At 43.1% G+C, this 27,166-nt stretch overlaps 1 long non-coding RNA gene across 1 annotated transcript in view; it reads left to right on the forward strand.

Annotated features, from left to right (window-relative positions):
- Positions 1-17,094, forward strand: part of LOC119803538 — a 44,288-nt gene extending 27,194 nt beyond the window's left edge. Inside the window, exons 2-3 of the long non-coding RNA XR_005283663.1 lie at positions 979-1,226; positions 16,936-17,094. This is a non-coding gene — a long non-coding RNA (uncharacterized LOC119803538). The remainder of the gene's footprint in view (positions 1-978; positions 1,227-16,935) is intronic.
- Positions 17,095-27,166: the final 10,072 nt, after the last annotated feature.

Genomic DNA, 27,166 nt, shown 5'->3' on the forward strand with positions numbered 1-27,166 from the left:
CATATAAAAATCAAAACCACAAAGTGACTGTACTAATACCTAAGGGTCTTTATGCTCACCATGTGCTCAGCATTGGTTTGAGAGTTTTACATGGATTGATGAGTTTAATTGTTGTAACTGTTGCCGGAGGCCATAATAATTTGTCTAGGTTTATGCTTGAGGAAACAGAGGCATTAAAAGGATAATTATCTTCAGCACAGGTAATCTTATGACCTCAGCTAGTCTTACTTCAGAAGTATGCTGCAATGTTTTAAATTGAATTTGTCTCAAAATGAAAAGAGTTTTGACTCCCAGCACTACAAAACAACAACAAAACCAACCACAGCTAGTAACTGGCAGTTCTGCAATCTTCACACCATTCTGAATGAGAAATTACCCGAGGAAGGGATTGTGCATTTAGCGATGGTTGAACTGAATCTCAAGCTTTCCCCCAAGGTTGCTGCAAGATTTTGTGACTAGAGAAGCATCATTCACAGCTACACCAAGGAAGACATGGCTGCCCTTCTCTGCCGTAAGACAGATCTGAGGAGTCAGAGAAGGAGGAGGAAGAGCAGGAGGAAGAGGGGAAGGGGGCAGCTTCAGTAATGATGTAAGTCAGTTCAGTGCAGGGTGAACATCTTTAATTGCTAATTGGACACATCTTAGAATCACTTGAAAGATAGTCTCAGTAGTGGATTATCTACATTGGTTTGGCCTCTGGGGATTATCTTAATTAAGTGGCCTGGTAAAACCCAGACCACTGTGGGCAGCTCTATTCCCTAGGCAGAGGTTCTTAAACTGTTTAAGAGTGGAGAAACTGAGCCAAGAACAAGCTGGTGAATGTGTGTATGCATTCACTTCTCTCCACCTTTGATTGTGGATGTCTTGTAATCTGCAGCCTCTGCCCTCCTGCCTACTGTAAACTTCCCTGTAACTGTGGACTATAATCTGGAATTTTGAACTAAAACAAATCCTTTCTTCTCTCCTGATTTGTGTTAGCGTGTTTTGTAAGCACAACAGAAATGAAACCAGATCGAGCCCAAGTAGAAGAAACATCCCAAGCAAAGCATCACCTCCCTGCTGAAATGGCAACTCTTTTCTCACTTCCTCAGTAGCCACCGGGTGTTGCTGACAAACTCACGGAGAAGCCAGCTAAACTAGATGGTGCCTCTGGAGCACAGAGCAGAAAAAAGCATCCACAAGTCTGGCACCGTTCTTTGACGCCAAGTCCCCTGAAAACCATCATGGTAAGTACCTGTTTTCTTTTTGATCTTTTAATACAAAACAGCGCACACTACTTGTAAGCAGAACTGAGCTGTGAATACCACTGCTATGGGTCCAGTTTTGCCAATTTCTGTGTAGCCTATTCACTGGGCTTCACCTCAGCTTTTCAAAAGAGAAAGTCTTTAGTGATTTTCCTGGCGTTTCCTCTCCAGATTTCAGGGAAATTTAGATTTATATAATTCGATATATTTAACCACTTGGTCCACATAACAAGTTACCAACATTCTCTTGGAATAAGTACAATATAATAGTATGACAACAGATAATATCACATCAGAATTCTGGACCAATATGTATTTTCCCTCATTCTTGCCTTCATTGAACTTACAACATGTCATTCACATGGCTTAGTTGGACATAGATATTTTTTATAGATCTGAGATCACATGGCATAGCATGTGCTAATGACACAAGAAATAGTCTCATCTTATCAGGCCATAAGTTAACAGTTTACAAAGATGGTGTTTCAGTTTGCTTTCCATTACTATAACAAACACCATGACCAAACACTACTTGGGGAATAAATGGTTTATTTCAGCTTATATGTCCCAATCGCCATGCATCATGAGACGAAGTCAAGGCTGGGACTCAATGCAGGGACCTGGAGAGAGATGTTCAAGCAGAAGCCATGGAGGAATGCTGTTTTCTGGCTTGCTCCCTATGACTTGCTCACTGATTTCTTACCCAACCCAGGCCCACCTGCCCAGGGGTGGCACCACCCACTGTGGGCCTCCCACATCAATCAGGGATTAAGAAAATGGCCCCTAGACTTGCCTACAAGTCAGTATTATGGAGGCATTTTTCATTTGCTCTTTCCTCTTCCAAGAAGATACACCTGTGATGGTTGACAAAAGCCGACCTTCACAGACGGTTCTAACTCTTCACAGACGGTTCTAACTCTTCACAGACGGCTCTAACTCTTCACAGACGGTTCTAACTCTTCACAGACGGTTCTAACTCTTCACAGACAGTTCTAACTCCTCTTCACAGACGGTTCTAACTCCTCTTCACAGACGGTTCTAACTCTTCACAGACGGTTCTAACTCTTCACAGACGGTTCTAACTCTTCACAGACGGTTCTAACTCTTTACAGGCGGTTCTAACTCTTCACAGACGGTTCTAACTCTTCACAGACGGTTCTAACTCCTCTTCACAGATGGTTCTAACTCTTCACAGACGGTTCTAACTCCTCTTCACGGATGGTTCTAACTCTTTTGGTGCACCATCTTTTTGCACCATCACTTTGCCCCTTTGCCTTCAATAGAGTTTGTTTCCTCTCACTCTTAAATAAAGGCTAGCTTTGGGACTTGCCCTAAAGAACAGAATGAAACAGAGGGACACCTTAAGACTTCAGAGCCTCAGACACACACAGCCTCTGGACTTCTACTCTCAGATCACTGCTGCCCAAATGAGGAAGCTTGGGCTAAGCTGTATGAAGATGAGAGGCCACACTCAGCCAGAAGGGAGAACCAACTTCCAGACATACAACTAACGCCCTCCCTCTGGCCTCAGTCAGTTGTCATGGCAGCAGCCACTGGAGTACCAGCCCAAGTTGCCAAAACATAACCTATGCCTTCTAAAACTGACTTCTAGCAAGGTTTTTAAAATTTTTTTTTTACGAGAAAATAGCTCCTCAAAAAAAAAAAAAAACCCTCCATTTTCCAGAAATATACACTAGTCGGATTTCTGTCGCGACTACAAACACCTGAGACAATGTAAAGAGGGGCAAATATGTTTTGGATGACAGTCTTGAAGGTTCTGGTCCACAGTCATTTGGCCCTATTGACATGGGCTTGTGGTGAGGCAACCCATCATATCACAGCGTGTATAGTGTTAAAAATCACTTGTCTTCTGGCTAGAAAGTAGAAAAACCCACTAGTCCCTTCAGAGACAAGATGTCAGTAATCTAAATACCTCCAAAAAAGGCTCTACCTCTAGGGTTTTGCTACCTCTCAATAGCAGTAAGTTGGGTGAAAGCCTGTAACATATGGTCTTTGGGGGTTTAAAGTCTGAACAACATAGCAAGGTAAGGAAGTTAGTGCATCATACTTCTATGGTATAGATACAATTTCTAAACAATCATTATTAGAGTCTTATATGTCTACCTACACTTTTATTACTGACACTACCTCTATTACTATTGCTGCTTGCTGCTTCTAGAATACAAAATAATTTCATGTACACACACAGACATATACACATACAACACATACACACATACAAACACACACACATATGTATATATACAACACACACATCACACAAACACATATACACACAACACACACATATACACACATAGATACAGACATATACAATACATACAACACATACACACAACACATTGACACACAACAAACACATATACACATATACAGACATGTACACACATATAGATACACACAACACATACACATATAAATACACACATAGATATACACAACACACACAGATACATATATATATACACACATAGATAAATATACAACACATACACACAACACACAGATACATGCAGATAGATATCACACAACACATACACATACAACACACACATACACACATATACACCTACATAAATACACACACAACACATACACATACATACATACGTACACAACACACATATGTACACAACACACATACATACATACACACACATATACAAAGCAAAAAATACACACAAACACACACATAGATACACACACAACACAAATACACATAGATATACACACAACACATATACACACAACACAAACATACGCACATATACACATAATACATAGGTACACACATGTACACACACATAGACACACACAATATACACATACACACAAAACACATACAGATACACACATACATACCTCTCACTTAACTGTGCCTTTGGTTTGGAGAGCTTCTTTTACTGTCCACTGTAGCAATAACCATATTTCCAGTTTCACTGGCTCAGTCTGCTTCCCCATACCCAGCCTCATGCCCTCTGCTCCTCCAGCCTTGAAGAGTAATGGTCACTTCCTTCGTTACCTTAGTAGCAAAGCCGCCATTTTCTGCTCACTCTGGATGTGAAAGGATTCAGTGTTCTGGTTTCATTTAGGCGACTGTGATAAAACGCCCTGAACTTAAGGGAAGAAAGGGTTTATTTGGCTTACCATATCAGGTTATAGTCCACATAGAAAATCCCAACCCTGCCAGAGCTACGTGGTGAGACTGTCTGTAAATAAATAAAAATAAACTGCCTCATAATTTCCTACTTTGATAAAATATCTATTTACTTACATGTGCAAACCAGAAGCACCCACTTTTCTCCCCACCTTCATGTATCCTGTGGAATCCACGCGTTTACCCATCTTCTACCCATTCTATCCTCTGTACACAGAGGTACCATTATTTTATCAGCAGCAGCTGTAGGCAGACTTCCGTGAGCGCTCTCAAGAGCAGCTGAGTCAGTAGCTTGTCCTTTGCGCTGTCCGTGAGCGCTCTCAAGAGCAGCTGAGTCAGTAGCTTGTCCTTTGCGCTGTCCTTGGCTTTTCCTCGACCCATTCTCAACACCAAAAGGAGACACAATCTCAACTGGACAGCTTCATTTGAGACATGCATTGTGTATGTATGTAAGGATGTGTTTTCAAAGGGTAGTCCTTGCTTACAGAAAAAGTTAGCAACTCCTCGTCTGACCCAGGCCTCCTCTGTTTTAGAAATAAGAGCTGTGCATGCTAACTCCCAAGAAACCCACGCGACTGCGTGCCTGGCTAGGGAGCAATGTCTGATGTTGACGGAGTGTGTCAGGGAGGCTGCGCTGGGATTTCTGCTTCACTGAAATGAGCTGGAATTATGCTTTTTCCCGTTGACAAGTAACTAATGGGTTCAGATTAACTGGAAAGAGGTGACCAGCCCAACTATTTCACATGTTGTAATGAAGTCAGATCGCCCACAGTTTTGACAAAAAGGCCAATTCTTTGCACTTTAAAATATTATCTTTCCTTGGCTTCCAGCCACCATGTTACCCCAGTTTTCCTGTAATTTTAATTTCTTATCTCTTTTGATGTATCTTCTATCTCTCCAAATGCTGGAATACTCCAAATTTCTGTGTCTGGCCCTATTGTTTGCTCAATCAATAGCCACTAAGTCAATGACTTCATTATCTAGATGACCAAATTCATGATCAAATATAAGCAGAGCTAGAACTCAAGGCCAGGAAATAAAAACCTATCCTTATTTTTAAAACATTTGCTGTGAGGAGTATGGTCATGCCACTGACTAGGCCTTCAGACACAGGAGCCTTTAAACAAGCACAGGACTCCACCATGAGAATTGGATCACAGAGATGAAAACTGGACCAAGAATAACATCAGAGAAAAATTGGCAAGATTTATATTTTCTAAAGACAGATACCACTGCCCCCCACATACACAAGAAAATTATTAAGCCATGAATATTGACCAAAAGAATTATGTATATGTTCCCCACGGAGGAAAAGTAACAGAAGAAGCAATGAAATTTAACACTGGTGGGATTCTCACAGGAACAGAAAACCAGGAAATATGTGTCTCCCCTACACCAAATATTGTTGTGCCAGTGGGTGCCCACTGTAGCTTCAGAATCCCTATCTCTCAGTGCTTGAGGACTGTATGTCTTCCTGCCCAGCCAACCTCTGTTTGAAAGAGCAACGGGTATTATGAACTCAAAGAGAGAATCTTTATTGTTTTTGCTATCCTGTCACTCATTTATTAACTTGCCTAGGCTGTCATAACAAGACAAAGCTAGGATGCTTAACTGGTTTGATTGTAGGGCAAGGATCATAATGTCAGCAGGTTTGATTTCTTCTGAAACATTTTTCTGATTTAACCATTTTTTTGGTTCTAAGTTCACCTTACATAAGTACATCCCTGCCACCTCTCTCGTCTGTAAGGAAATTGGCCATATTGGATTAGAGTCCCATCCTATGGCATTCATCAAGCTTAGTTACCCTTTAAAGGCTGCCTTCTAATAATAGCCATTTTGTAGAGCAGGGGTCCAACACAGGAATTGAAAGAGGCCACGATCCATTAAATCACCTTGGCAACAGTTCCTGTTTCAGAGAACTGCACTGCCATTGACTAACTGCCAAGGCTCAACTTGGAAACTTCAAGATTCCTTCCCTCCCCATCCTCCACCCAGCTCTTCAGCATTCTGTCAATGCTTGTCATATAAACTTAGAGATGTGCACACATCTGTGCACCCAGAAAAGCCCCAATGATGGAAACAAAGAAATGACTTCATCCAAGTAAAGGCTGGGAAACCAGGAAGTTTAACTGCAGTTGCTTACAAGAACATGTCTAACTTCATTGGTAGCTATATCAAGGAAGGAAAAATGCCCTCTCTTAGCTACCCTAAGAGTCCTTGGGAGAAGGTGAGGTCTTACAGAGTCCTCCCTACTCAACGATGGAAAGTTGGGAGCCTAACTTCGCAGAGTTCTCTTGTGCATAGTCACAAGTGCTGACTGTTCAACAGGACAATGGCCAGGTCATTCTCAAGGGTACTCTACAAGAGCCATCTCTACCAAGCCCTGTCTCACCACCCCTGCTGTGGACACACATCCTCCATCACCCCATTCTTGCTGTATGATAATAGTCTTTTAACTGGTTTACCATTTCCTCTCTTTTTCTACCACAGTAAGTTTTCAGGAAATCCACTAGCCTCGTCCCACAAAGTCAAATAGAACCTGTCACTTTCCTAATGCGAGTGTCCGATTGCTTGGTTTTCTTGTAGCATAAAGCCCATGTCTGTGCTACAACATTGTGTAGAATGGACTTGGCACATCTCCTGGGAGCTTTTGAGAACTGGCTTCATGCGGCTTCTGTTTGTGTTTTCATTGATTCGCTGCTCAACTATAATTTCTGTGATGATGAATTTACCTGAGTTTTCTGTTTAAAGGACATCCCAACCCCATTCCTGTACCCTTCCTTATTTTCCCTCAAAACATTTACGACTGCCTATGTGTGCCCATATTGCACATGTATGTATTTAATTATCATTAGTTTTCTTATAGGCTCACGTTTCATGAAGATGTTTTGTTTTCCAATATACCTCTAGCAGAGAGAACGGTCTTTTATTCAGAGTCAACAAACACTAACTGGACAAAATCAATTGTGTCATTTCTAGCATCCTAGTCTGCAACCTTGCTCATACCTCTCCTTTTTCTAAGCTATGCAATGCCTTCCTGTTGCTCTCTGGGTAAAGCCCAAGCATTTAGCACGGCACAAGACCCTCCCTCTTTTCAGCTTCTCCCCTGGCTGATTCTACCACAGAGCAGAAGGTCCATCCCACACTAGTCTTTTACAGCCGGTACAGTGCTCATCCATCTTGGACTCTAGCACAGTAGCTAAGCAGCCATAACCAAGTTAAGGAATTGCATGAAGCAGACCGTGTACAGAGTCTTGCCTTTACACCGGATCTGGTTAACATGTTGGTTAAATGATGGCAATACAATCAGTAGGATTTAGCTCACAAATTGTTTTGTAAATCGAGTTAATTTAACAAATATTCACACCGCGCCTATCCTGTACTTGACACTCCCTTAGATGCTGTGGATATTTTAAATGAGAAAAATTATCAACGTTTCATATTCGTGGAATGCATGCTCTAATAAAGGGAAGATTATGCAGTAGTAACGAGTACATTGAGAAAATGGAGCCAGAAGGAGAGTGGGTGTGTCTGGTGTCGTACATACGTATGATGTATGTGGAGGTCAGAAATACTACCCTCATAAAGATGATGACGTGGAATGGAGACTCATCAGGGTTGAGGAGATCTAAGGACAGAACATTTCAGTCAGAAACGACAATAAATGAAAAGTCTCTGAAGAAATGCTATCTACAATGTTCACACAATGGCCATAGTCTAGACCATAAAATCACCCTCAAAAACTTCACATGGGGGCTGGGGAAATGGCTAAACAGTTCAGAGGACTTGCTGCTCTTCCAGATGACCCAAATGAGGTCCCCAGCACCTTTGTCAGGCGGTTTACACTGCCTGTAGCTCCAGCTCCAGGCATCTGATGTCCTCTCCTGGCCTCCCCTCTCACCTGCACACACATGTCATACATTTACACGGATGAACACACATGCATTCACATACTTAAAAAGATATTTTTATTTTTAAGATCTGGAAAGGCTCAAAACATGCACTCTATATTCTTTATCACCAACATATTAAATTAGTATCGATTTAATAAAAATAATAATAGAAAATGCCTGTAAATAATTTTAATCATTTGTAAATAAAATAACATACTTCTAAACAAGCCATAAATAAAGAAGAGAAGAAATCAAAAGAGAAATTAGGAAGTATTTTGAGTGGGTTGAAATTGAAAATGCATGTGAAATCCCCAGTATTTATAGAACTGCAGCATTCATCTTCAAAAACAAGAAAGGGAGAAGGTGTGGGCATAATAAATGCTATAGAAGGATGTCAATCTCACTGTAAAAAGCTGTATTTTTAACCTGAAGCGGATAGTAAGAAATCACAAAGGATAGTATCCTTTGTGTCTTAGTAATCCTCTTCATTAAGAACATATGCTACAGCACTCGGGAGGCAGAGGCAGGCGGATCTCTGTGAGTTCGAGGCCAGCCTGGTCTACAAGAGCTAGGTCCAGGACAGGCTCTAAAAAAGCTGCAGAGAAACCCTGTCTCGAAAAACCAAAAAAAAAAAAAAAAAAAGGAAAGAACATATGCTAGCACATTAGGTTAGAAATGAGGTAGGACAAACAGGAGTGGAAGCATAAGCATTCTATAAATGATGAACAATTCACACCACAGAGTTGTGCTGGGTGTCTTGAGGGGAATGTAGAGAAGCCCACCCGAAGCATAATAGAGTTTTATCCCTCCTTGTTTTTATTCCTTTCTTAGTTTTATTACAAAAAGCAAAGGAGTAGAACTTTAATGTAATGTGTTTGGTCCTAGCTGATGGTAGGGCCACAAATACACAATATCTAGTCTCTTCTTAAAGCAGTGGTCCCCTCTGAACCAGCCATCTACCATGGTCTCCTCACTGATGTTACGCGGCTGCCTTGCACAACTCATGAAGGCTGATCCAGGAGAAGCTCTGCCTTGGCAGAGCCAAAACTACTGGAAATGATTTTGGCCCACAATTTACAGGCAACTGAAACCTTCTAGAAACAGAGAACCAGAAGAGCTGAGGAAAACAGAGCCGATGCAGGGTAAGGCAAGATGACCTCAGCCCTGGGGGCTGTGTCTACAGGCAGTTATTGATGTAACACATACAGAAAGGGCTTTTAGTGCGGTCGGCATGGGTGGCCATTTGTACTGAGTGCTTTGAGAAATGCCTATAATCCGATACATTCTAAGTTGGTATTTGGGGTCATAATGACGACAACTCCTCCTGCTCCTCTTTATCCTCTTCTTCCTCCTCCCTGTCCTTTTTAGCCATGGTGAAGGTAGAACCAAGTGTCACCGAAAAGTTAGGCAAGTTCTCTACCACTGAACTGAACCCCCAGCCCTAATTCGCTCTACCACCCTTTGACAGGAGAACCCAGGTCCCGTAGAAGGCACAGGGAAGAGTTCTGGGCGGAAGTGAATGCCATGTAAAGAGTCACCAGCCTCATCCGCAGTCAGTTCTGCTGACATCTAAATGTTTGTCACAGGCAGACTCTGCAGTTTCTGTTTAGCACCAAACCCTTCCACTTGGGAAAGCCCAGTTTGTCGGTGACATTTCCGGTCTGGTCACAAAGTCACCTATTGGCTGTTGTGTGCTTTAAAGTGATGTTTTCCAAAGATGATCATCATTTTGGAAACTGTGTGTGTTTATTGGTATTAAAACAAAGGTGTTTAACCAAGTAATCCACACATGTCATCTTGAAATCAGCAGAGGAAATCGTTGACCATGAAACACGTACAATATATGCATAACCAGTTTTGAGTGTTGTTGAGTTTTACCAGATTCTTTGGAATGTGGTAGATTTGGGATATTTGAAATAAATTTCTGGAAATCTTTGTGTCATTTTCCCTCTAGACAAAGTTGTGATGCATGTTTGGTTTCTTTGTAGACACCCATTGAGGTCTACCTGACATTTACATGTATGACAATTGCGTTAAAGTTGTGTGGAGTTTAAATCCCTGAGCTCAGCAGCATCAGTTAGGGAGGTATGAGAGAATACGCAAGAAGCATTTGCAAGAAGAAAAGGAATGAGGCGTTCAGAAGCAAAAGCCAATTCATACTGGTTTGCTGCACTAAAGGCGCCTTCTGCCTCCGGTACACCCAGCATCTAGCATCAAGCCAGTGATTAACGTCAGCTTTTTCCTCGTTGTTGGAAATACTCTGATCATTTTATGCTTATGAAAATAAGATGGTGATGGTGATAATGTCAACTTAGACTTCTATTTCTTTACCATTTTTACTAGGCAGACTCTCACTGTGTTGCTCAGGCTGGCTTCATACTTACAATCCTCCTGCCTCACCTCCCTAAACACAGGCATTACAGACCTGTGCCCTCACACACAGCTAATAAAAAAAAAGTATTTTGGAGAAGAATGAAGCTTGTTGAAAGTGTTCAAAGAGATACAATAACCAGGTACTTACTGTGCTAATCATTTCTTGACCCCCGGTGTGCTCTGAAAATGTATCAACGTTAGCCCAGAAGAGTAAACTTTTTCTTTGACTATTATGAGTATGTGTTCTTCTAAAATGAATTTACACATTCAAAATGACTCTAGTCAAAATTCCAGTGACATTCCCCTGACGCACACACATACACACACACCAAAGCTCCTCTAGACTTAATCAGGAAACACACACACACACACACACACACACAGTAAAACTAGAAAAAAAACAAAACAAGAAAAAGTAATAGAGAAAAAAACAGAACTATTACAAAGATAAGAGTGAGATTAATTCTATCAGGCACAATATGTTACCTATATCCTCTGTTGCTTCTGAAATAAAAAAAAAAGATTGATAGTAAGCTCTAAGTGAACTAAGAATGTTGAGAAAACAGAACACATCAAAGGCAGCAGACACTGCTAATAAAGGATGAAGCAGTCAATGAGAAACTGAAGCTTGTGCTGTCTGAGGAGACAGTGAGCAATTTGAGAAAAAGGCCTTTTTTAAAAAAAAAAAACACACTTTACATTTTATTCTAAAATATATTTTAGATAATTAAGGAAATTTACATGAAAGAATCAGAGAGAAATTAGTAAAAAACAAACAACAACAACAACAAAAACGTGAAATCAATATTTACCCAAAATCTAGAGGTAAATGGTTTGCTAATTTTGAGAACAGCGAAAGGTGTAAGGAAGGCACTGACACCTAAAGCAGACACAGTTTTCAGACTTTACTACATAAACTTTAAGCAGCATCAGATTGTGAAATGCCCACAGAGACACTAAAAATGGACATTTTATTGTATTATGAACTCATTATAATAAGTTGCCAAAAACTCTATAAGAAAAATAAAATGTTAATACAGAAGAAAACAAAACATTGATTTTATAATTAACCAATACATGTGAAAATCCTATATCCATTATAACAAACACATAAAACTCCACCTAGTTGTAATCCGTTTGCTACCATAAATTGCATTTTTCTAATTGATAGTATTAATTGTTAGTATAAAGATGGCATAGGATGTTTTGTGTGATAAGGCCACTAGTATCTTTGTCTTCTTGCTTTCTTAATTTTTTAAAGATCCTTAGTGATAAGCATGACCTTTATACTTGGAAATTTTAAAGGGACAGCATCTCCCCTGACTGGGGTGAACGTTAGACAGGACGCACTGAGAACAATGTCAGCACCTTCCACCAAACACCGTTAAAGAATCTACCTAGAGACAACGGCGGCTCTCACTGAGGAAGATGCCTTCCTTCTCTCAGCATCTGCTGGGTGGGGAATTACTATCTTTTTGTCAGCTTAAAATGACAAGTAAAACATAGGTTTTGGGGACTGAAGGCAGTTCGGTCTGCGCAAGCCTGAGGACCTGAGTTCAGATCCCTGCACTGGAATAAAAGGTGAAGTGCAACAGTGTTTGCTTCTATCTCCCATGTTGGGGGGGGGGGGTGATTAGGGCTAGGAGCATCCTTGCAGCTCACTCGAGAGCTAGCCTACAGGAACAAGTGAAACCCAGCCTCAAAAACAGGGGGAAGAGTAACTGAGAAAGACAGCCAAACAATACCTCTGGCATGCACCCACGCACAGATGCTCAAGGACACACACGCACCACACACACACACACACATACACACACACACACGCACACACACATACACATACACACATGCACACACATACACGCACACACACCACACACATGCACACATGCACATGTGTACACACACGTACACATGCACGCACACCACACGCACGCGCGCACCACACATGCACACACATGTGTGCACATACACCACACACATGCACACACGCACTCACACATGCACACACCACACATGGAAGAAGCATGACTCATAGAAGAGCATATCTAGTCATGAGAGACTGCTACGGTTTCCCAGGCAGAACAACTGAAGTAGCAGCTGTGAGTTCCTAGGAATTTTCCTGGAGCTAGATTTTGTGTCTAAAGGATCAGAGAACATCTTATCATCTAGCTCCCTTTTGAAGAAAAGAAAAGGAAGAAAGGGAGCAATGGGGGCATTGGATTTCTTCTGATAGAGTTGTTTTGCTTGTAACCCCACCTGTGCAGACTGATCTGTGGAGGCAGCAGCAGGTGAGGAGGTATGGAAGGGGCGGCTCAGCTGCTCACTGAATTTCAAGGGGACACATAAGGGAGGGCATTGCACAACAGAGGAAAGGTTTGGGGAGAGGCAGTCACAAACTTCATGTACCACCTCATTTCTTGCTCTGGAAGTCAGCGCTGGCTTCCTCGGTCCTTGAACTAGGGCATCAGCAAATCAGTCATGTGCGAAATTTATACTTCTCCCTTTGAAAGATCTATTTGGGGTTTGCTTAGAGTCACTGCCTCATGAAGACATTTTGGAGAATGTGTGAACCCCCAGGAATAGGTAACTGTGATTCAGATTGGAAATTAGTCCAGAATATGGGGTGGGGGAAAGCTGACCTCTGAAGTACCTATTGTAGCATCTAAAATCAATCCTATAAAACTGAAGCAAGCGTCCCTGTCCCAGTCCTACCCAACAATGGTACATAAAGAAGGCGGGGAGTGCTTACTACCACTTGCTGTGGGGATTTCCTGCTCAGGGTTCTAGATGGCAGGCTGCCTTATATCAAGTGAGGACAGGACACTCAAGTGTTTGTATTTAGCCTTTCTTAATTCCCCAGAGCCTGGAAACACTGTAGGAATGATGGGAATGTAAAATGAAAGGGTCTGCGGTTTGTCTGTCATGCATGAAGCCCCATGCTTCATCCTCAGCTTTGTGTGAACACCATATAAACCGGGTGGGTGGGGTGTGCACTTCTAAGCCCAATGCTTTGTCAGTGGATGAAGGAAGACAAGGTCATCCTCCTCGGCTATCCGGGAAGTTCAAGGTCAGACTGGATTACAGGAGACTCTATTAAAATGAGTAAGACAGAAACTAATTTGAAATCTATTTCAGAGCTGACCATTTTCTATAACCTTCCTGAGTCTAAATCAGCATGAAAAAGAAAAAAATCCCTACAAACCTGATGTAGAAACACACACACACACACACACACACACACTGTAGAACAAATAGTTAATTAAGTGGCATGGCCCAAGATAAAGAAAACTATTTGATGGTTTTCATTCCTATACTAACAATAGACAATAAGGGAAACCACAAAATGTAGAAATAACCTTGTGCTGGCTAATCCTGCTTGTCAACCTGGTACTTTGGGAAGAAGGAAGCCCAACTGAAGAATAGGAATTTGTCTCCATCCGATTGGCCTGTGGTCATGTCTATAAGGCATTTTCTTGATTGCTAATTGGTGTTGACAGCCCTGGCCCTTTGAGGGCAGTGCCATCCCTAGGCAGGTGGGTGAGGGATGTGTATAAGGAAGGCAGCTAGCAGACTGTCAGTCTGGAAACAAGCTAGTTTGTGCTCCAGGCTCAGCGCTGGGCTGTCAGCTGATGTAAGCCTTTTCCTCCCACATTAGTTTTGGTTGGTTATCACAGCAGCAGAAAGCAAACTAAGAGAGCCTATTCCACTAAAGCCAAGACTGGTGAAAACCTACAAGACGATTACTTAATTAATTAATTAATTAATCCTTTAGAAAGCCATCAGCCCTCCACAAATTAATAGTCAATGAAAAGTTTTATTCTCACTCAAATGTTTTGTTCTTAAACCACAGAAAAGTTGTGGAAGAATTGGTGCTAAAATAAATGGGGGATAATGCCTCCAAAGTAGTCCACAGCCTAAGCCTGGATGGAGTTGGGCACACGTGTTAGGCAGTTACGTGTTGTTACAGTTAACTACCTCCAGGTTAGTAGGGTCCTGCTGGTAGGACAGGCAAAGCAGCAGCTCCCAGAAAATATTCAGTTTCCTAAGACAAAAATCATAGATTAAAAATTAATTGTTTTGATCTACCATGGAGAAAAGTTAGATGAGTTAATAAATGGCATGACTGTAGGCCCTCGTGGAAGGTAAAGTTTAATAGTTACCTCACAAATAACACAAATTTTAAATACACTCAGTGTATGGTGTGTGTGTGTGTGTGTGTGTGTGTGTGTGTGTGTATGTATGTGTGTGTGTGTGTGTCTACAGAATTTGGTTTTTTTCACTTGTATCTCATCAGTTCCTATCACTTCATCTCACTACTGCCCAGCCACTTTTTAATGTTGTGGTTTATTTAACTTTTTTTTCCAGCACCAGGGATTGATCCTAGAGAACAATCTTCCTCCCTGTGTTCTGAAGCATTGATGACACGTAATGCAAATTTTGTGTGTGCATGCATGTGTGTGCGCATGCATGTGGAGGGCAGAAGACAGCCTCAGACGTCATTCCTTGGATACCTTTTTGTTTGAGGCAGCATCTCTGGTTGGCCTGGAGACACCATCACATAGGCTAGGTTAGCGGGGAGAACCGGGATCCCCTGTCTCAACCTCCTGTCTCACCATCACCGTGGCTACCGTTCACACCACCGTTACCCACTGTCAACTTGAGTGCTGGGAATCCAACTCAAACTGTCGCACTTTTTTTGTTTGTTTTTCAAGACAGGGTTTCTCTGTGTAACAGCCCAGCCTGTCCTGGAACTCACTTTGTAGACCAGGCTGGCCTCACAGATATCTGCCTGCCTCTGCTGGGGTTAAGGCGTGTTGCCACCATGCCCGGCGTGTTGTCGCCCTTTTGAGGCATGTGTGTTTTACCAACCATCTCCTCAGCTGACGAGTTTCTTTTTGATGAATATCTAGATGCCTCGGATCTGGGTTTGGTAATGTTATAGTCACAGAAGAGCGATATCAGACTGAAGAGACTCAAAATTTGAAAGTCCTAGTAGGAATCGCTTAAATTCCTGACGTAAAATTTCAGAAGGAATTACTCATTGTAGGTGGGATTGTTCTTTTGGTTGATTCATGGGCAACTTTATTTACCCACCCTTACACTCACGCCTATATTGTCAGGGCAAGTATCCATTAGGCAGTTTCCTTGCTCATAACTGAAGATGGGGTAGGATTTCTAAGAATAGTAGGGGATAGAACAGAAGTTCTTAGCTTTCAGATTTGAAAAAAAAGCAGGAAAAATGCAGTCATATAAGTACTAAAAGAGACAGCAAAACCTGTTACACATAATTTAGAAGTATAGGAGATAAAATGGATGAAGGATTTCTTAAAATATAGAATTTGGCTATTTCCTCTAACTATACCAATCCAAATTGATTGAAATGCTAAACCTACGTAGAGCTAACATTTGTGGTTATTGTTGCTGATAATAACGAATTGTCAGAAGCAGGTTCTTCTACACCATAACAAAAGTCAGTACACTGTGAGATCCTGAGATGAGGCTCCAGAAATGCAAAGAAGGGTTGGGGCCCACACACCTGCACCAAGTCCTGCGGGACCGGTGCTTGGAGAATATTCTTTCCTGGCTCACTGACTTCAGGGATATTTTGCCAACAATTCTCTGACCTGTGCTGGATCCTTGGAAGCCACAAGGTGGAGTGAGAGAACTAGTTCACCCAGGTTGCCCTATGACCTTCACACGTGGACCACGCTGTGTGTGCATGCGCACACTGATTTACAATGTTTGAAAAAAGAAGAGAATCTTGCATATGCAGAGCCCTTCCGTGTGCCAAGCACTGGGGTGAAGCGTGTGGCACTTGCCCTCTGTTTTATCTTTGCTTAATACTCGACAACTCTGAGGCCCCTTCCAGGGTGCTGCTCTAGTAGGAAGTAATCAGCACACGATGGAGTCCTCAGGGGTGCGGTCGTGAAGATGCCCTCGTGAGTAGAACAGAGGTTCTCAGCACCTGAGGGTGGGCCATAGTTGGCAGACGCCACCTCGCCAAGGTGTGCCTGGGACGTTATCTCACCACTGACATGACTGAGACCTTCCGCCAGCTCTCCCCATTGCCCACCTCTCCACGACAGCAGTGGGCGACTCACGGGGAACACAAAAGGCCAGTCCGCCTCAAATGCTGACAGTGCTACTGCACCACGTTAGCACCGTGGTCCCTACTCTTTCCCCGAGACCGTCTTCTGAGCAGCAATCCACTCTTTCCTGTTTTGTTCCCTTCTCGTTGATGCAGGTTTTGCTGAGGAATACTCCCTCAGGAAATCACCTGACCTGAAGCTTGGCTTCTGGAGGGCCGTGTCACCTCTCAGGCAAAGGGGATTGGGTATGTGGACCATATTTCTACCACACCTAGCAATTTCTAATCTTCACACATGAACCTGGCAATAACTCTTCAAATAACTATCACAGCTTCCTTTGACCAACGGAAAAATTATTAAGGTCAATGCAGTGAGTGAGATTCAGCAAGAAGGCAAATTCTAAAAAGAGCATTTAGTTCCTCCAAAGTAGCTATCCAGGGCTTCTCTTCCCAGAGGGTTGCCTTGGCTACCCAACTTCAGGATCATCCATTCATCTGAAAAAGTCATGTCCACCCTACAGAGATCCTCTTCCTCACTTTCGACACTGCCACCCAATGTTCCACAACATTCCAAAACAGCTGGGACACACGTGTTCACACATCCTATATCCAAACCTTAACATTATGTCAGAATTGACCAAATGGAAGAAAATATAATTAAACAGAGGGGAGTGTCTAGCATTTAGAACATGGCACGTTATAGTCCACGGACTTGCAGACACCAATGAAATGATTTACCTCCCAAAGGTGATAACGAAATCTGAGCTTTTGTCTGACTTAAGCGGTGGAATCTTAGGAAGTGGAATCCAGGTGGAGGAAGCGTGCCACTGGGGCATGCCTTTGAATAAATATATTGGGACTCTGGTCCCTGGACACCACCACTCCCTGATTCTCTGTCTTTCTGTCTCTCTGCCCCCCCCCACTCCTTTTTCCTCCTTTCCTCTCTTCCTCCCCCTCTTCCACTCTTCCTCCCTTCCTCCTTCTCTCCTGGCCACCATGAAAGAGCATTCTTTGTTCTGTGTGCTTGATGTTTCACCTCCCCACAGGCCCACGATGACTGAGTCAAAGGAAGCCTCTGCAGCCGTGATTGGAAATAGCTACTGCCTTTAAGTATTTATTTCAAATCTTCTGCCACGGTGATGGACAGCTGACCAGCACAGCTTCACACTGTAAAGCTGCTGTCTAATTAAGTCCAACTGTTTGAACTCCAAAGCCTCACTACCTTTAACTGTAGCAGTATACTGAAACAATGTCTCCCTGATACTTCTTCCAAACATTTCTCCCAGCATTACACTCACCAGGTAAGGGATGTTGTCTTTAGTTCTCTGGATGTCTCAAAGTGCCATATCCTTTGGATATCTGCCAGCTGCACCTTTAATCCTAGGACATACGTATTTTTCTCCTTCCAACTTAGTGTCTTGCAGGAGTCACAATGGAGAAGGGTGACCAGAAGTGGCAGTAATTACACTGTCACACAGATACCACTTTTTCTTCCACGGCCAGAAGACAGACAGGGATGAGCAGTGACATCAGTATCAGAGACGTGAGATTTATAACTACAGGATTTCCAGGCTGAAAATGAAGAGGGAGAAGCGGTGTGGCAGGCAGGGCACAAGGGGCATATGAGAGCTTGGTACATCAATAAGTCACTGTAAGTGAGTTACGGCTGCAGATGAATCTAGAAGCAGCTCAGTCCTCAGGGCCAATACCATCGCCATAGTTTGGTTTTCCCCACAGGCCTCAAATCTAGTTTGTTTTCAAAAAGCACTTGCAAGGGATTCAAGTAATCAATATGAAAAGATTGACACATGAAGCAGGGTTGGTGCTCTTTCTCAGATTCCAGTGCACTCCTTGCATCTGTGCGCCTTGGTTCAGAACCATCCTAAACGCTTCTTGAAAGGATGAAATCAACTTGGTCATATGGACATCTGCATCAGTGAGGATATCTTTCTGTGATCTAGATGCACGCTGATACTGAGAGCAACAACTTGCTACCTAGCAACACAGACTGGAGACCTGGAGCTTGGGAAATGGTATTCTTCTAAAGAAAAAAAAAAAAACTTGATTCTCCTTTTTTGGTCTCTTTCTTTCCTTCTTTTTTTTCCAATTCAGCAGATAAGACAACATGGGTATGACTAAGATAAGCAGGAAGGACACTCCTTCCCAGAGCACATATCAGAGAAAGATGTCTCCACTTCTGTTCTCTTCACTCCCATCTTTAGCACAGGGGAGCTGAAATCATGCCTAGAAAGAAGTAGAAACCACAGAGGAGCAAAGCTGTATTCCAGCAAATGGCTGGGACTCCCAGTCATTCTCCACTCCATCCGAAAGGGAGATTTTGTGGACTGTCAACTATTTTTACTTCACGTGCCATAAAAAGATTGTATTTTTTTTGAGAAATTTCACAGAGGAGAAAGGGCACTGGGGGACAAAGGACGTGGCAGACTCTGGAGGCTGGCAGGGCATGGGATGGAAACTTCTCCACTCATCTTTGTCTCCGGTGTTCTTATTGCTCTCACTTTGGATTCCCAGATGCTTTCCCGTGATGTTTTTGAAACCAAGCCATAGACATTTCTCAGAAAAACGAGAAGCACATCCAAGAGCGTCTTCTATTATCCCCTTTTTAACCTGAGCAGCCTTTGCCTGGCTTGCATCTGAATTTCTCTGTATTACAGAAGTTAAAGAGTGCACCGCTCATGTGGGCTGTGCAAATTCTTTTGATTTCAGGAGAGACAGTTCTCCTACAAGTGCCAGCGCTACCCCTCCATCGTCTTTCTTGTCTGACTTTAGACCGCAACACTTTTTTATACAGCAGGATTTCTTCTCTCATAAAATAAAGACGGCTCTTTCTTCCCTGCATACGGTGGTGAACAGAAGAAAGACCAACTCTGCTCAGAGAAATACCGCTTATCAAGCGGTATAACCACACAGCAGAGGACTCTGTTTGAGATTGTGGTTTTAGGGTTCAGGCTATTTGAATCCCATTTGCTTAGCTGACTAATCTTTCTCTTTGATAACACTGGTTAGAATTTTCCTTAGATAGAGGAAAGGCAAAATGATAATAGCACATTAATTTGTTTATAATTTCTTTAAAGGTCTCTCCGGCTATCATTCAGAGAGCAGCCTGGGGAGGGAAAGACCATCACAGCGGGCGACCAGTGCGGCAGCTGGTGCATGAGCCATATATGAGGCAAAACCTGACTTGAGAGGTCAGCTCATTTATACAAGTTATGGAAGTCAACACACATTTCACTGACGCTAACTTTACCTCCCTTTCCTACTCTACCGGTAAGAGGGCAATCATTCAGCGCAAACTCTGAAACAGCACTGCCTTGCCTCCTTCCATGCTAGCTTAGGCCACATGGCGGTCATGGCTTGGTTAAAGTACACGGTTCTTGGCCTTTGTTTCCTGATGTTGGGAAATGAAGCAAATGCCAGTGCCTGCTTCAGTGAACTGTCCTAACTCACAGGGGACATGGACATGCTTCAGTGAACTATCCCGACAAACAGGGGGCATGGACGTGCTTCAGTGAACTGTCCCGACTAACAGGGGGCATGGACGTGCTTCAGTGAACTGTCCCGGCTAACCGGGGACATGGATGTGCAGTATCCAGAATAGTTCCTTCCTAGAAGTAAGCATTGCCTACATTTTTGCTGATGATATTAAGGATATAAATGGGACAATGTGGCTCGTGGCCCCTAGAGGACAGCAGAGGAATAATTACAGAGGTGCACCTTGCAGGTGCATGCAAGTTACCAAAGATGAGGCACTGTCTGCTGAGGAGAAAGTTTCTATTTGGCATGCAAAATGGAAGCCGAGCCCGAAATTGTTGCATATTTGGTCTGGGGAGTCTTCATAATAGCCAAAGATTAGTGTAGACAAAGACATGGGTAAGTGAGCTGCTAGGAGGGATCAGGCACAGTTGTGGGGACACACTTCTAGGAAGATGCACTCATAGGGCTAGCCAGCTGACCTTGGCTTTTGAGGCTGGGAGCTGGGGACTCTGCTTTTTCTCCTGGTGACCTAGGCTTTCTCGCAACATTGGTTACAAGCATGAGTATCCAGGCAAGGACAGACAGAAACCGCATCACATTTTGTGGCCCAGCCTCTGACATGATGTTTGTCACAAACCTGCCTATTTTGAGGGACATAGGATATCGGCTTCACTTATTTTGTGCTTTGTTCATTTTCTTCCATTTTATATCTCTCTTGGATTTTTTTCTTTGTTTATTTGGCTTTGTTTTACTGTTTGTTTTGAGTCAGAGGGTCACTATACAGCCCAGGCTGGCCTTGAATTTATCAGCTCTTTGCCTTCTAAGTGTGGGGATATAGACATGTGTTATCATGCCTGTCTTTATACCTCACCATTGATGGGAGAGTTTAGGAAAAAGATTCTGGAAAAATATAACATGGGAAATATTTTGCCCACATTTTTGTTTGTTTGTTTTGTTATTTTGAGACAGGGCTTCTCTGTATAAGTCCTAGATATCCTGGAACTAGCTCTATAGACCAGGCTGATCTTGATCTTACAGAGATCTACCTGCCTCTGCCTCCCAAGGGTGGGATTAAAGGTGTGTGCCACCACTGCCCAGCTTGCCCATTATTTTTAAGAGAGTCAAGCATCAAGTAATTTCCCAGAAATGCATGCTAGAAGCTATCTTTGATTTTCATACACAAAGCATAAGCAAATCTGATTGAAAAATCACCCCCCCAAGTTCATCCAGTCTCACTGCCTCCACTGTTCCTAACAGCAGACACGGGAGATGCAGCCTGGAGCAGCCTGGGTACCACTCAGGGATCTTTCCTCAGCAGTAACCAGGATCCTGACTGACTCTGCAGGAGAGGATTGCAGGATGGTCAGTGTAAAGCCAAGTTCAAGTCCATTAAGAAAAGGATGTTTTCAAAAAATCACAAGGCAGGGATCAAAACCACATTGCAACATATTATAATGGTCAGGGTCTATTGAGAATGTAGACCATACTTGTGCATGTGTGCGTGCATGCATGCATATGCAAGAATGTGTGTGCAAGACAATGGAGACATTCCCTGGGAAAGTACCAGCCTGGGTTTCTGATACAGCAGAAAAACAAGGTTGAAGCTTCAAGGATGCTTAACCACATAGAACCATTCTGGCCATCAGGAGATAAAATTGGCACAATTCAGCTGCAATTTCCTCATCTCTGTAGGCTTAGAATGTTTAAATGATTTGATTCACACCTAGGTTTAAAGATTACATATTTTTTTAAAAAAAATAAGTAATATTTTAAAATTAAGACATGATTTGGTTTGCTCGCATATCTTACCTTTTGAGAAATATTTTATGTGCAAATGCCTGTTTGCTACATGTATGCACATGAACTATATGCATGCTTGGCTAGGAGAGTTGGCAGGCCCTCTGAAACTGGAGTCACATGGGTGTGGCCTGCCATGTGGATACAGGGAAATGTATGTCCTCTGCAAGAACAGTGCTCTTAACCAATGAGTCATCTCTGCAGCCCTTATAGCTCCTATCCTCAAACATGTCCCTCTGTAAATGAAGTTACAAGGTGGCTTATGAGGGAAATTGTTGGGTTTCATGGAGTACGGAATAGTGCTGATAGCTTAAAAGCAAGGTCACTGAGCCTAAGACCTTTGTTTGGGGCCTGAAATGGTTTCGGTAGCTGTCGATTCTTCTGTTGAAAATGTCTCTCATCAAAGAGACCATTGTCTCTCTGTAGGCAACCATACAACAGTGGTTTTGTGAAATGGGTTGAACTTTTTTTTTTCTTGAGACAGTGAGAAATAAAGACTCAGAGGCAGAACACGAGGGTCTCTTTCTTCCTTGTGTCCCTTTCGCATTCTGCCTGTCTCGCCGCCATCTCAGTTCATGTCAACATCCATGCCCACATGGATTGTGCGTCTCTACTTCTACCACGAACCCACGCTACCTACTATGTACACCTTAGCATGAATTACAGAAACGTTGAGAAATGTGAATTTGGCCCTGTTATTTCCCATCTTGGAATCACTCAGTGGTTTCCTGATGCCCTGAGGACAATTTCCAAGCCTGTAAGTACAAACCAAGTGCTCTTCATGTTTGAGGCTTCTCTGCCTCACACACACTGACTTGCCTCTTGCTCTGACATCTGTGTGCATTTTTGTCCCAGGCCTGTCTCTGATCACAAATCTCTTCATGCCTATGCTGTCCCTTTATTCAGATCTCTGCTCAAACATCACCTTCCTGGACCGCTCAGGAGAATGAATACACACACAGACACTTTCTCTCCCTCTGCCCTTCTCCCTCTTCAGTGCTCGGTGTTGCTGTAGAGCACATCATATACACGTGTGATTGTTTCTCTGAGAATGGAAGCATTCGATAGGCAGGACTTTAGTCTTGTTTGCTACTTCCTCAACAGTGCTTGAATCCACACAATAGTTGGGATGAATTTTTAATAAAGGCCGTGGTGGTTTGAATGAGAATGACCTCCATTGGATGTATGCTTAATCCCCAGGTGATGGACTGTTTCCAAAGGATTAGAAGGTGTGGCCTTGCTGGAGGAGGTATGTCACTAGGGGTAGGCTTTGTGGTTTCAAAAGCTCATGCCAGGTTTTCTCTCTCCTCTCTCTCTCTCTCTCTCTCTCTCTCACTCTCTCTCTCTCTCTCTCCCTCCCTCCCTCCCTCCCTCCTCCTCCCTCTCTCTCTCTCTCCTCTCTCTCTCTCTCTCTCTCTCTCTCTCTCTCTCTCTCTCTCTCTCTCTCTCTCTCTCTCTCTCCTCCCTCCCTTCCTGCTGCCTACAGATGAAAATGTAAATCTCTTAGCTCCTGCTCCAGCACTGTGCCTGTCTACTTCCTGCTATGATGATCATGGACTAACCCTCGAAAACTGTAAGCAAGCCCCCAGTTAGATGCTTCCCTTTATAGGAGTTGCTTCGTCATGGTGTCTCTTCACGGAGAACAATGACTAAGACAGGGGAGATGATGTTAAGAAGTGCTACGGCATTCTAGACGGATCGTGGTGAAGAGATTGGGTATTATTTCCTCTTACCAAAACATGGACACTCTTTGTGAGATCTGAGCAGCTCCTTCATTGCAAAGTATAGTTTTATGGGCTCTGGTTTGGGAAGAGTTGAGGGTTTCCATGGTAACACTTGATAGAGTTCATTGTTTGAATCTAGGGGTTTCTAGTGTTGTGATGAAGTCATGCCTGGACACATTTGGGAAGTCAGGGGCCGCAGAGAAACCAATCCTAGTGAAGGTTTTGGGTTGAGCGAATGAGAAGGAAGAGGACTGGGTGGTTGAGATGAGGAGGAAAGAATCGTAGGGCAGCCGTGGCCAAGGAGCGCATTGCAACTACTCTGGCCCTCACATGAGTGAACACACTTCCTACCTTTAAAGAATTCAGTCTCATTTGCACCTGAAACACTCGGGGGGTGAAACAAGCCCTGGGGGTGACCACCTGAGCAGCATCGCCTAAAGTCTGCTCTGTTAAGAATGGCAGCATCTGGGTCAAGTTTCCAGAGAAAAAGACAACCAGGAGCCCAGGACCAGCAGCAGAACTGAGCCCAGGGCAGACGCTAGAGCCATTGCCCCAGAGCGTTTCTCAGCTGTGACTCGGAGCACTGGTCCTAGCTGGGAGCCTCCTACCTGGTCTCTAGAAGACCTGAAAAATCTTCAACAACAAATGGCTTTTCTTCCACCCTAGATCTCCATTAGATGCTGCTGAGAATTTTCACAGATTACAGCAGGAAGTTCAATTCCAGACACGCTCACAGATTCGACCTTAAAGTTTAAGGAGAGGAGTTCACACAATGACAGGGATTTCATGAGCCCTTTGGGGACACTTAGAATTTGAACAGTAGTACTTTGCGTCCCAGACAATGAAGTTCTGCTTCAGGGAGGATAATTTGCCCTGCCCAGTTTCCTCTGGAGCATAGCAGAGGCCAGACTTAATAAAGCCCAGCCTCTTCCAATGAGGCCAGTCACCCACGGCAACAGAAGGGTCCACTCTTTAGTTGCTTCTCTAACATAATCCGGTAAAGCCTGAGAAATTGGTAGCAAACCTCTCTATTCAGCATGTGCTGTCAGCAGTATATATGTTTAATTGCCTGAGACCTTAATAAATGAATCCATCTATTTCTATTGAAACTTTAGCACTGTGGAGAGCAGCAACTTAGGTTGACCACTCTCTGTCTGGCCTTCTGAGCATGGCCCGTTCTCATCCTCCACAACCTTGGGTTGGAACCTTTATTAAACGCTGCAAAGTTGATAAAGGTCTTTAACTTCCGTGTGCCTCCAAACGCATAGAACACTAAGCTCATAGGACTGGGAGGGAGGATATTTAAATGACAAGTAGAGAGCCTGAAATTTGTGAAGAATAAGAGGCTGCCCACTGTAAGGGAATTTTCCTTCTTAGCCATCACACTCAGGACCCTTGTTAGGTGGCTTTTCCTGCCTCTAATCCAACCTGATACAGCAGACTGAAGTGTCAAATAATCCTGGAAACTTGAAAGCCATGAGACTAAGAAGATCAAACGGCAGACTCAGAAAGACAAAAATCTTAGCAAGAAAAATTTTTCAGACAAAAGAAATTGACAAAGTCTTGTCATCTGAGCCTTGCAAGTTATTTATGGGAAGCAAACAGACGCCACACATGAGATGAAGCACTCACTGCCCACAAAGTCAGGGTGGCCATATGCCCCAGCTGAGTTATCCTGGCTCATCCTTGTTGCCCATACTATTACAGAATCATCTCCTACCCTTCGGTAGAGGTCTGAAATGGAGCAATTCTGTAGTCTTCTAGACATAACGAAAAGCAGGCTCAAAGGGCATACAGACAATGGTCTAGTCAAAGGGTGGGATGGAGATCAGAGAGGGCAGTGAGCAAGGACAGAGACCTTAGAAATGAAGCCGTTTGTGCCTCAGTCAGGAAACATTTTCTGGGGTTCCCTTAGTGCTAGAAACTAGATAACAGACAGAGCCTGCCTGTGTAAGCCAATCAGCTACATTTCAACAGGAAAAAGTGGGTGGGACACTTAGAGAGCTAGAGTAGGGACAGAATCATGGCTGAGAAGGTATTCGCTGCCTTCGAACCCAGATCACGACAGGGCAGACTTCAGCGCCTGCTTACCGCCATAACCACTTTGAAATTTCATTTTTGTAGATTGGCCTGCAGAGTGGTGTGCTCCACCATGGCGTCTTCATACATGTGTCACTCCACAGAGTTTTCACCTGGTCCCCTTCCCCAGCAATCCTTTGATAACAAGGTAAACTGTTCCTCATATGTAGTCATTAGCCACGAAGAAGATAACACAGCAGGCCCCTCATTCATCCTCGCCTCTCCACAGTTTGTACTAGGGGTCCCAAAAGTCCGTGTTACCTGTGGTAACTACTGCCTCTAAAAACTGGCTTCTTGGGTGTCGACCCACTCCCACCCCCCCTCCTGCTTCCTCTCCTCCACAAGGCAGGATTAGGGTCTCTTCTTAATCCTCCTTATCACCCTCTGCTCATTCTTGTGGTTCTGTTGGTGACAGGGTTGTGGCTTCCCTCTCTTGACTCTTTCTCCCATAACTTTGAAGTGCTTGAAGACAAGATCTCTTCGGTTCCCCTTTATATTCCCATTGTTTAACATAGCTTTTCATTTGATATATACAAGGCCTTGAGCTATTTTTATTACAGTTGATAATGGAATCTAAGGCTGCTGAAGTTCTGTATATGAAATAGCATGGTATTTCCACATGCCTGTGTGTTCCTCCTGTCAAGTTTAGGTTTTCTCTGGGTTACTGTTAATGCCTTATACAGTGATACTTAGGAAAAGGTAAGAAACAATTCCATGCAGACACATTCCCCACCCAGGACATTTTGAATAAACATTTGTTTGAATTAATTGATATGGAATCCAAGAACATAGTGTTCTTAAATATCTGAAAAGTATTTGGCCAGGCGGTGGTGGTGCATGCCTTTAATCCTAGCACTCGGGAGGCAGAGAATGGTGGATCTTTGTGAGTTCGAGGCCAGCCTGGTCTACAAGAGCGAGTTCCAGGACAGGTTCCAAAGCTACAGAGAAACCCTGTCTCAAAAAAAAAAAAAAAGAAAGAAAGAAAGAAAAAAGTATTAGAAGAAATTGATTCCAGCTAGAGATGCTAGAGTTTTACTAACGTTCTAGCTTCCTTAATAACTAAATAGATAATTAAAGTAATTGATTACCCTTACCCATTGTTTACTTTGTACAATGGGATCCTAATTCTTACTCGAATTATATTCCTTATTAAGTCTCTACTCTTTCAAGTCCATCTTGACTATAAATACCAAAGTTATCTTCCCAAAATACCACTGTGATAGACTATTTCTCTATCCAGGAGGATTAAGGGAGGCACAAAGTCTCTTATATGTCATGATGGGCACAAGAAG

Source organism: Arvicola amphibius, chromosome 17 (assembly GCF_903992535.2).
Source record: "Arvicola amphibius chromosome 17, mArvAmp1.2, whole genome shotgun sequence".
Lineage (NCBI taxonomy): Eukaryota > Metazoa > Chordata > Mammalia > Rodentia > Cricetidae > Arvicola > Arvicola amphibius.